Genomic DNA, 12,590 nt, shown 5'->3' on the forward strand with positions numbered 1-12,590 from the left:
ACTTAACACATTTTTTTAACAGACCATACAAACAGTGAAAATAACATATCAAAAGAGACATTAGAAAATGCTCTGCAGCGAATGGAACAAAAAATGGATATGCTAATAGAAAATTGTAATCTTTCAAAACATTTTGTGGAGGACCACATAAAAGAAAAAATTAAATATCATTGCCCCACATGTACCTGTTCCCCCTCTCCATATCCCAGTCAACTATCCCCGAACCCTCACCACCAAGAAAAACGTTATGATGAGACTTCTATCCCTTCATCCCCTCCCATCCATCCTCTCCAAACCCCTAATTCCCCTATATTTGTGTCAGTTTCTGCTTCCCCCTCTCTTTCATAAATTTTACATTTGTATATAATAATAAAATATTATGTGTGTTGTTACTTCATTCCTCTGTGTCTTATTTTTTTTAAAAGGCAGTTAAGGTGTCCGCACACAGCACGGGTGTCCGGGATGTCCGTAATTAACCAAAATGGGGGTGTCCTAAGGACACTATACCTGTCCGTACTGTCCGCAATCAAAATGGAACTGTTCTTAGAACACACTCGATGTTTGGGATGTCTGCAATTAACCAAAATGGAGGTGTCCTAAGAACACTATGCCTGTCCGTACTGTCCACAATCAAAATGGAACTGTTCTTAGAACACACTCGTTGTCTGGGATGTCCACAATTAACCAAAATGGGGGTGTCCTAAGGACACAATACCTGTTCGTACTGTTCGTAATTAAAATGGGAGTGTCCACACTGTCCGTCGAACATCTACGCACATGCGCACCACACCCATAGGTCCTACGAACATTGCGCCTGTCCGTAACTGTCCGTCGCACATGTGTCACACTTTTAATTAGTTTGAGGACCCGAATACTGTCTTTAGAACACCGGTGTGCATGCCTACAACCGTCCCTGCACATTTGGTGTCCTGTGGACAGCGATCCCATTCGCGAACGTGTCCGCAACGTCATCATGTGGCCGCACCCACGCTGAGTGTGTGTTGTTATTTGTGGACACTGTCCGGGTCCTGGGACATTTTAAAAGTACTTTTTTTGGACAATCCAAAGTATTTTACAGTAAAGGTTCACCATTGCACATGTCCCAGACAATGTCCCTGGCGATCTACATATTTTTTTTCCTTTTTGTGGTGTTCGATGTGTCCGCAGACAGCGCGGGTGTTCGTGGAGCGCACACCAGCACCCCTATAAAAGGCCACACCCTAGAATTGATCCTCATTGTGCTTCTAGCTACCTGACAGAGCATTGCTTCTACTTGCTTTCACTGCATTACTGCTGACTTTTGCCTGCTGTCCTCCAGATGGCGACCATGGCTGCTTCTGCTCCATCACCACCCCCACCCCCTCCACCACCCCCACCTCCCCAAGGGCCTGCAGAGGAGAACAGGCGTGAGGATGGAGAGGAGACGGATGAAGAGGATGAAGAGGATGAGGTAGTTGAAGTCCCTACTACCAGCACTCGCTGTGAGTCTTGGGTGTGGCGGTTGTTTACCACTCTTGGTGGAGTGCCAAAATCTTGTGCGAATAAGGTCACCTGCAATCAGTGCCACATGGGGCTGAGTCGTGGAAGGCCAGGTTCATACAGCTTTGGTACGACATCAATGAAGCGAAACCTAAGGTCGTTCCACGGTGGAGCTATTCGCAAGGTTGTACCTTGCGATACAAGTAGTAGGTTGAATTCCTCCACAGCATCCTGTTTCTGCTCCTGTCACCACAAGAGACACTCCTGTGGGACAGCGCATCCCTCCAGCTGCCTCACAGGCCATTCATGATGCTGTTGACCCTTACCTTTCGAGGGTCACAATATTGTGTATCTACTGAGATGCAGTACTCTGCAGGGTGGAGAATCTTCAGAGTGCTTTCGAAACTGCGGTCATGGAGCATGAGAAGGACTGCCCACTACCTGAATAAGGCCCACCCTACATCTTCCTCTCTCCACCTGCCCTTTCTTATCCCGGTGGTTGGTGTCCCTTCCTTACCCTCCTTTCCCCTCCTTTCCTTGTGTATCATGTTTAAAAAACAAAAAAATATGTAAAACAACACAAACCCAAAAAAAGGCTCTTTTCAGAGCCACCTTTCATAGTTTAAAAATAGAAGTGACAAATAAATAGTGCAGGGCCCTGTACATTTTTTAGAAGTCCGCGGACATTTATTTTTAAGGGGTGCTGCCCTATCAGAACCATTGCACATTTCCATGGGAAGAAGTGGTGGCTCTGAAAAGATCCTTTTCGTGGGTTTTTTTGTGTTTCAAAAACTTCAAATGTTTAAAACCTACTGCAAAATGTATTAATGTAATTACAAAAAAGGTTGCAATGCATTTTGTATATTTTGCAGAAAAATCTGATTGCCAGGATAAGTAAGATGTACTCCATCTCTTTGAAAAATGTATGTGCTACAAAACATAATATTATCATTGTGAAAAGAGGACATGCCAACATCGCTTAAAAAGGCACAAACAGCCTTATTGACATTGCACCTCGCTTTCTCCATTTGTGGACCAAATGAAGAAGAACGCAGCCACATTTGTGTCTGCGCAATACGAGAAAAAATTACTTGGGAGTTTGGAAACATGTCCATCACGTTCCCAAGTCCTTCTTTCATTGCAAATTGCAAAGAATTGCCAGACACATATCCTAAACAGTTCCCTCCACAATGAATAATAATTATGTCTGGATGACGCTGTGTCACCAAAGTAGTACACAGAGGTACCAAATCCAGCCACTTCATTCCACGCACTCCATGCCAGTGCACTTCCACATGAGGCAATCCAAGATGTGCAGCCACTTTACAGCGTTCCATGTGTCTCCCAAAATAATCTGTTTTCTGAAACATACAGCCATAGCTATCTGTTCTTCTCTCAGGAAAAAGACTTTCTGACAAACTATCTCCTTACACAACACACCCAGTAAAACTTATTGACCAATCCCTTGCTCTCATTCTCATTTGCATGCCTCTCCACCCCACGTAATAATCGCATGTCTGTGGACATATCGAAAAATCTGGGCGTGATGAATTTAAATTTAAATAATGTACCCCATTTCCCTTTGAGGGTGGCTCTGAAAAGAGCCTTTTTTTGTTATTTTTGCAGATGCTTGAGAGACACCTTTTATTTTGTATTTCTTTTTTTTCTTTAAAATCTTCACATAGGCTTCTCCAAATCAACCCTTATGTTCCAAAACAGCATGGCATTTTCCATAAAAGATACAGAAATGCCATCTTCTTTAAAATAAACAGCATTACCAGAATCAATGTTCTCATTATTACAAAAGAACATACCAGCTCTAAGCATGAATCAAACATGCCTCAGTTGATTGCACACCTAGCAATGTTTTGCTGAGGACAAAAAACAGAAGTATTGTCCCATATTGCCCTACGTACTAAACCAGAAAAAATGAATTTGGCATTTGGAAGGACTTTCCTTACTGCTTGAACCAAGTGTTCCAAATCTGCCAACACAGTAGGAGCACAGACATAGCCCAAATGCAAAGCACCACAGCGCAAAACTACCACATGGGGACTGTTCATCGTGCCCATATCTTCACAAACTTGTACAATTCCCTGGACATTGTAATCAGGCACAGTGCTCCACACCACCTCCACTTCTTTAACATCAAAATTGTTTGCCACATTCCTTCATTTAACATACTGATCCAAACCATGCACAAACATATCTCCAACCACCAACACCCTGACTTTCTCCACCTCTGCCATGTACACTACTCACAGCCTATTTCAACACAAATCCACAACCTCAACACCTGATTGGCTAATCCCTACAGTCCCCTTTCCATGCTGGATTTGCTGCAAAACCCTGGAAGCGGCACGCCCTGTCCGCGGACAGCCACAGTGTCCGCGGAGCACGTAACTCTTAGACAACCCTTCTACCCTTTCCACTTCACTCTCTGTGCCATTCCCTCATTGGATACAGCTAAGCAGTCACACAGCCATCCACCAATCACATCCAAGAACTCTACATCTAACTCCAGCATCATAGTTCAGCACTTCAAATGTACTGTTGATCACTCTGAGTACAAGTCTCATGTCATTAGAAAGCACCTACCACAAAAACTACTGTACAAGTCTCCAAGATTTCTACTTGCAGCTTCATGCACATCCACATGCATGAATACAAACTACAGGTATGCATATTTTCTGCACAGTACATGTACAACTCTTATAAATGCATATAAACAGGGTAACTGCCACTTACCCTGTATAACCTATAAAATGAACTTACTGTCATTTCTCCCATCTGCTATAATCAACTGTCACTTCCAAACCTGTCTGCTATCTAAACTATTTTTTTACACCCACAGCTATCTAAAAAAGTGTAATTTAATATTAAAAGATGGGAGAAATAACAGTATAATTGTAGAAAAACACTTAGTAGTGTATTATAAAATTGCACACAGACAGGATGAGTTCATGCATCTTTATACACTCACACAGATAGACACTATCATTAGAAAAGCTCCCAGCTGAAATAACACCACTGCCTCTACAACACATCCTTCTGCTTTATTACCCACACATCCACAAATGCATATATCCCATGTTTTTCTATACAGATTCTGCCATTTAACCTATAAAAATAGCAAAATAAGTATATGATTATTTCTTCTATCTCCTAAAATTCAATAACACAGCCTTAAGAAACCAAGTGAGTTTCATATGCTTAGTATTATACTCATTTGCAAAGCATTTTCAACTTACAGATTCTAAGTAAAATATACCGGCTGCACATAGGCAAAGGAAACTACATGCACACACTATGTTCAGTTATAAAAAACACTACTACTACAAAAACATAAAAATCAACGTCTGGATTAACAACAGTGCTATAAACACACAAAATTACTAACTTCTTTCTTTTACAATTACAGTGAAGACCACTATCCTGAAAAGCAGCAGCATCTGAAGTACAAACAACAAACCAGAACAAAACCTACCCATTCCATACAAAAAAGTAAGTACAATACTACCATAATGTTCTAACTGTTACTCAAACACACTGTGAAGTAGATTCATGGAATTTGTGCGCTGAAAAACAGGGATTTGTGTGCCATTCTGCACACAAATCCCCATTTGTTAAACAGGGATTTGCGGGCAGAATGACACACAAATACCCATTCAAATACCCATTTTTCAGTGCACAAATTCCATGAATCAACCCCTAGGATGTTAATATTACAGAACAAAGAACTATTTGAATTCTATAACATTATATTTAGTATTAGTACTTCTACTCACCACTAGCTTACTTTGTATTGTCATCTGAACCCCAGTATAGTACCACACAAATACAAGAATAGCCTTCCCAACTTGTTGTAGCTGGCCATTGCACAATCACACAGCTCCACATCCATCCTTACCATCATACTCAGAAACTCATGCACACAGCACACATACATTGGACAATAGCCCAACCCATACCTTCTTTTTTTCCCAACAGACCCCAAAGAATGCCTACCAAAAAGCAAATCGTAGGAAACAATGCAGAAGTAGAGCAAATCAAAATAAGTGTCCAAAATAAGCATCCATCTCTAGCAGAATTTGTACAAAAAGTTCAAACAAAAAAGCTAATACAGTCATTAAGCGAAGCAAAACAAGCTTCCAGTACAGAAACTTTGCCTCCCCTTTCAAAATGTAAAACAAAACAGAAAATCATTAACACGAATTCAGCTACCACTACTGCTAACACTGCTTCTATGAATATTGATGTAGTGGCAAATAACCATAACAAAAAAAGTATTTTACAAAAAATGTTCCGCCACAGAGACCTTCAGAATCTTATAAAACAGGAGAGAAATCATGCACAACCCTTAAAACCTACCTTAGAAAATTAATCTTAGAAGCTCTCATAGACAGTGCAATCCTTCTCAAAAGGAAGTTATTTATTTTAGGTTTAAACAGAATGAAACCACTAACAAAACTAACTACTAAACTACAAAAAAGACTTCTTAATAAACGGAATGTCAACAAAAATAACTTCATAAATATCAGGTGAATAGAGTCACACCACGTGCACAGAACCATATTTTAGTGAAGAAGCAAACAAACAAGAACAAATAAACACAATTGCCATGGATAGCAGTGAACGATGGCATGAAAAACTTAATAATACCATAATGGAACAACAAATGCTGCTTACAAAAATATCCCCAGAAAACTCAGTATCACCTCTCCATTCGACTGAACCAAAACGTCCAGTCACAAATGGCCGTGCACGTCAATGTGTAATATTGCCAAAAAAATCTATCAAATCTTTACGCCAGTCCCTCAATCAGTATGTGAAAGGCAGAGACAAAATCAAAATGAAACTACTACAACATATGGATACCTGTCCAGTGGGCAAATACACAGGACTACAAGGACATTCATTAGCCTGCATTTCAGGACCTATTTGCAAAAGCACCTTCCATCATATCAAAATGATATCAACACATCATTCAACTATAAGACATCTAGTCCATAAACTGAACCATGCTAAAAGTCCTGCTTTAGCACTAGCCAATTTAAATAACAATCTTCTACATGGTACAGCCAAAGACCTACTCGAAGAAATAGAGCATATCCAGAGAAAATATTTTGGAAGTGAAAGCCATTTACAAAATAAAATAGATTTACAACAGACTAGCAACAATTGAACAGATGGTAACCTTCTACTACACACATACAAAAAAGAAATACTAAAATTTAAAAGTACATCCGCTAAAGTACCAAACCATGTGTGTGTGTGTTGCCGCAGAACTTTTTATAAAAGTAACACAAAAACTGTAGACATAACATACAAAATAGAAGACAATGAAGATTCCAAATGGTTTGAATTAGCTCTCTACCTTATAGCAAAAAATAATATGAAATAAATGACCCCTTAATACTTTGCAGTTACTGCACTGCAAAACTTGACAACAACCAAACTCCTTCACCTGCTATCACAAATAACTTGGAATTATTCCCACTACCAAAACCCCTCCAACAACTCCATTTATATGAGAGCATCATAATTCAAACAGTGCACCCATTTTAAGCAATAATACGCATTCAACCAAAAACAGCAAAATTACCTCCCTCTGAATTAGTGAAAGGCATTTGTGGCAAAGTAGTTTATTTACCATTAGATCTGAAAGAAAATGTACACACTGTGGGAGTGCAACGTCCAATAGATCAATCTTTAATTGTCTTAGTAAATGGTATACCTACAAAAGACAAAAGAAATTGGCAACAACTCGTGGACTTATATAAAGTTAGACAAGCCTTGCAATATCTAAAAGACAATAATGAATACTACAAAGAAATTAATATTGAAGAAAACCTGAGGAAAACCACTGAAATAATTCAGGAGTCACCAGAAACTGGTCAATTTCAACTTCTAGATCCTGCTACAGTATCCAATATTTTAGACCATTATACAGTTCATCCATTACACTCTAAAGACACCATAGATGATGCATTAGAAACGTAGCAAATGCGACAAACTAAAGGATCACCAATCAGCATATGGGAAAAAAGTATAGAAGCACGTGCCTTTCCTCTACTCTTTCCTACTGGGAAAGGAGGAAGGTACGATGATAGACCCACTCAGATAACAGCATCAGAATACCGCTTTTTACGAATGTATTCTGAAGATCCCAGATTTAGACAAAATGTGTAATACATGTTCCACCTACTCTTTGAAAGTGAACTAGCAACTCTATGCTACGGAGTTGCACACACATTGAAATCAGGTACCCATTTTCAAAATATATCAGCTACACAATTACTACGAAAAGTGCAAGAAAAAGAGGAGGTTCTACAATCAAGCATTACAAATCTGTTAGCAAACATGCGTGGTACATCTCCTGCATCTGGCAAGAGCTAAACATTGCTTTTAAACTTTGTCTATTTAATCACCATTTACATGTATCTCTAAATACCCCTCCCTCTCCATGAAGGCAAGAAGAATTGGCCCTTTAAGGTAACAGCTTAAAGCACATGGAACACAACTTAGGGGGTAATTCATAGAATTCAGCGCACAAGTGGCGCACGCGGCTGGCGCACAGTGTGCGCGTGCAAATCCCTGCGCCAGCCGCGTGCGCCAAAACCCATTTCCGCGCACAGCGTATTCATGGATTCCAGCCACCAAAACCAGCCGTGGCGCACAGTGGCGCAGCGACCTTCCAGCAGCGCCAGTTACGCCCCCAAGAACGCCTTCCGCGCATGGAAAAGCCATCAAAATCCCCAATCCAGCGCAAAGGGCTGCGCTAACCCTGTACCAGCACGGCAAGCGGGCTACGTGTATTACAGGGGTTCACGTGAAGTTTCTCACGCGATCGGTCCTGGGGGAGCGGGCTACGTGTATTTCAGGGGTTCGCGTGAACTTTCTCACGCGAACGGGCCTGGGGGAGCGGGCTACGTGTATTCCAGGGGTGCGTGAGAAGTTCCACACGCGAATAGCCTGGGCGCGTGTATTTCAGGGGTGCGCGGGAAGTTCCACACGCGAATAGCCTGGGCGCGTGTATTTCAGGGGTGCGCGGGAAGATCCACACGCGAATAGCCCGATCGCGTGTAAAACTTCCCGCGCACCCCTGAAATACATGCGCCCAGGCTATTCGCGTGTAAAACTTCACGCACACCCCTGAAATACACGTAGCACGCTCCCCCAGGCCCGATCGCGTGAAGAAGTTCACGCGAACCCCCGAAATACACGTGCCCCGCTCGCACAATTGCTGTATGTTGCCACTTTTGTAATGCGCAGGGACGCTACCGCCTGCCTTCGTGTGGCGGACGTGTATCGGCTTGTGCGTGTCTTTCGCTGTGCGTGGCTTTGCCCTATTCGGTTCCATGAATACGTGTGGTTCGGGTGCGTGTGGGCGTTCCCTCTGCTTCCCTGCAGTACATCCCTAGTTACGCCCTTGTTTTCGCAAGTTGTTCCCCATTCCGCGCGTTACGCCCCGTGTTCCGCCCACTTTCTAGTGTATGCGCAGAGGTTGTGCGCTTTCACTGTGCGCGTCGCGCACGTCTTTCGGGATGTTGCAGTGACGTGTGCGCCATGCACGGGTTTGGCGCACATCCCGAGGAAGACACGCGCAGGGACTTCCATGTATCGCACGCGTGCGCGTGCGCCTGTTTTTTTCCGCTTGCGCCTGCTTGCGTCTGCTTGCGCCGGCTTACGCGAAGATTTTCGGCGCACGTTTGTTCCATGAATCGGCCCCTTAGAGTACTGCACTTCTGTTAAAAGATACCAGCCCAAAAGATGGCTATGCAAACCTTTTATAGACCTGTGATGCTCGCAAACGAAGTCAGTGCTTTAAACAAGAAAATAAAAAATAAATAAAAATAACAGCTGTTGTCCTTATTTCCCATTGCCTCTTTGCTCTTGTGTCCCTGCAATCACCTACACAAGACCAGCACTCGATGCTGGCACGTCTTTCCCATTATATTGTGGCATTAACACCCGATCCGGCGGGCCGAATCGGGTGTTAGGCCATTTGCACCCCGGGTTACCAAAGCGACAACCCGGTGTGCTAAAAAAAAAAGGTTTTTCATTCCTACAACAGGACGCGCACGGCATCCCGTTGTAGGAAGGAAAAACCTTTACCAACATGGCTGCCATGGAAAGAGAAGACGGGGCTCCGTACAGAGTCCCTCTTCTCTTTCCATGGTGGCCATTCTGAGTAGTGAGTCAGGTGCAACTGCGGCGGCGAGTTCCACCGCAGCCACAATGAGGTAAGTTTAGGGCTGGGGGATTAAAAATATAAGGAAGGGGATGGGAGTGAGGTAGAGGGAAGATGGCGGCGGGGGTAGCCGGCCGTCAGGCAGCTTGGAATGCAGGCTTGCACCGCCGGTTCAAGCCCGCGTTCATAGCCACTAGATTGGCTAGCTCCCCCCTGCTGGGTGCTAATGGCCCTTTTCTGATCAGCCCTTTGACTAATCATGCACTAATTCTTCCACAATATCCCACATCGCCAATGTCTCTTTGCAGTCTTTTGAAAATGTGCATGTTTTTCTGTTCTGCCTTTCCTTCTCTCCCACTCTCTCACCTTTTTTCCACAGACCAAGGTCAGGTTCCGCCCTGACGTGGGCACATTTCACCCACTTTGAGGACAAGCATAGGTGCCGTAAGACAACTCTGGTGCTGACGACACAGTTTAACTGCCAAGTAACATAACATAATAGTATACTATCTACCTTCATGAGGTCTGGCAGTGAGCAAAGGTCATTAAAAACAGTCCTCAAAACATGTGCCCCCAACAGGAAGAAAAACGTGGCAGTGCACTTTTAGTGATCCAACACAATAGTGAAACTATTTTTCATGCATCTGTAATACAAATCAAAGAACATTTAAGTTAGACTTATGGAAACATGACCTAAAAGGTTATGCTACAATAATGAGGCGTGTATACTGGTCCTGTGACTGCTAGCCAATCAGCAAGCTCGGATCTCGGGCTTTAATCTCTGGTACAAGAACACACTCTAAGCCAGCGTGTGTATGCATATCCCTCCACTGTTGTCATCGGTCACAGTGTGAATATATTTAGTAGAGTCTACTACATTCCACTTCGCCTCTTTCGCCCCTTGCTGCTGGCTGTGCCTCCTTCCATGGGGTGTCCAGATTTGCACAAAAAAACGGAGACAAGCCACAGACATAAAGGTAGTAGGACTAGATAAAACAGCCTTTCCTCCCCACCCTTCTACCGACGCACAGACCGTTTTAGTAGTACCCAAGGGGGAGTGTTTTGATGAAATGTGATGTAAATTGTGCATTTTAAAGAATATTTATTCAGTAACACTGGTAAAAACTACTAGCTGCATGGTCAAGCAACTTTTCAAACTGGCGCACATTGGCCAAAAAAGTGGCCCTATTTGACCAAAAAAAACTGGCCCACACTAGCATTTTGGGTCTTTGTTTCAGCATTGCCCTATTTCCCTATAGGCCAGTCCGAGCCTGCTGGTCCCATACAAGAGTAAATCATTTACATGTTCAGTACATCTCCTTGATATAAACTGTGTAGATTAGGCTGTGACTATAAGCATGTTAAAAACAAAGGAGCTTTTCTCTGATTGCTAGTATAGGCCTTGCTCTGTACCAATTCCCCAGCCAGTCTCTTCCCTAATCAGTTAATGCATGTGACTATTTCCGGAAAGCTTGGGTGTTTGGGAACATCGTGGGATGGCAGAGATCTGCCTTAAGTGATGGTGTAAAATTAGTAAACTATTATAATATTTATTTGATTTATAGATGTCATTTTGAGGTTGCAATGTTAAGATGTACTCTCCGCATTCGAGCGGGGTCCTGGCAGTGCTTATCCTTCCTTTGCCCAAGAACAGTGCGGTTTGTAAATAAATTATAGTTATTAAATAAATAAATAAAGTAAATAAATGTAAAAAGAAATTGCGATGGGGGGGTCAGAGGTCCCAATTCCAGGGTAATCTTGGCAAAACGTGGACGACTCGTCACCCTATCCTTCCACGAAAGATGAGTCCTGTAAAAAAGAAAGACTGCAAACCTCATCACTGAAAGAATAGGGGGAAAAGAGTAACACCCAGAGATGTTTCCAGGTGCTAATGGCAATAATGTCCTCGCGCTGTTGGGTGGTTACCTGCCGGTGAGGTCCGTAGACAGAAGCACACACGAATCACATCCTCTTCTTACAGGTTCGTCAGTATTAATCACAAATTTAGTACAGCACTCCAATTGCTGGCAAATTGACTTTTCCAGTAAACAGCTGCATAGGTACACAAACTGTTACCTTCCTAACAATATTCCATCAGTTGCTTGGCCCTATCAAGTGTACACTAGGGAGGGTATTATGAATTTTGCGGTGTTCCTTGTAGGAATACTTGATGCAATATTTACTGTTACCGCAAGTGGTATTCTAAGGATTCCACACTCGTGGTTAGTTTACCACTGCTAGTGCAGTCAGGTCATGTAAAAAAAATCAGCTTTTCTAAAGTGCTCCCTCCAATATTTCAAAAATACCCCACATTTGTTTTCATGTCAAATTGAAAAATGCATTTCCTTCCTTATGAAAGGAGTAGAAATGGATATCGAACTTCGTCAGTTAACAACCCTGCTGATCCATGCATTTTTTTTTAAAGCTGCAGGTTTTTTTTTTATGTTCTCGCAGGTACTTCATCTCTTACTCACGAGGCATTTGCCACCTACTGTATTCCTGAAATACCACATGAGGTAAATACCCATCACTTCACTCGTAATGAATGTGAGGTTTCCATTACCGTCCCACTCCCTAAGACGCCCAAGGGCCAGGTAAAAATGATCACAGGAGAGCAATTATACAATGATTGGCACATCCCAAACACTATATGAGCAATTTATTAAACGCATCTCCTCACAGAGCTCTCAAAACATATGCGTCACCTCCACCAGCAATATATATAAATTGACAATGAGTTTGGGCAATACATGTCGAATATTATGAGCGTGCTAACGATTTTAGAGGTATTTGGCGCGGAGGGATCCCTGCATGAAATGTCAAAGAGCATCACCAGTGCCGTCTTTGCACACACAGAAGAAGGACGGCCCCGGCAGTGACAATATTCCACACGGACCTGCTACAGAAGGGGCAGCAC

At 42.7% G+C, this 12,590-nt stretch overlaps 1 protein-coding gene across 1 annotated transcript in view; it reads right to left on the reverse strand.

Annotated features, from left to right (window-relative positions):
- Positions 1–12,590, reverse strand: part of LOC138453509 (four and a half LIM domains protein 2-like) — a 478,916-nt gene that overhangs the window by 219,764 nt on the left and 246,562 nt on the right. The window lies entirely within an intron of this gene.

Source organism: Ambystoma mexicanum, chromosome 4p (genome assembly GCF_040938575.1).
Source record: "Ambystoma mexicanum isolate Mex_15411 chromosome 4p, UKY_AmexF1_1, whole genome shotgun sequence".
Lineage (NCBI taxonomy): Eukaryota > Metazoa > Chordata > Amphibia > Caudata > Ambystomatidae > Ambystoma > Ambystoma mexicanum.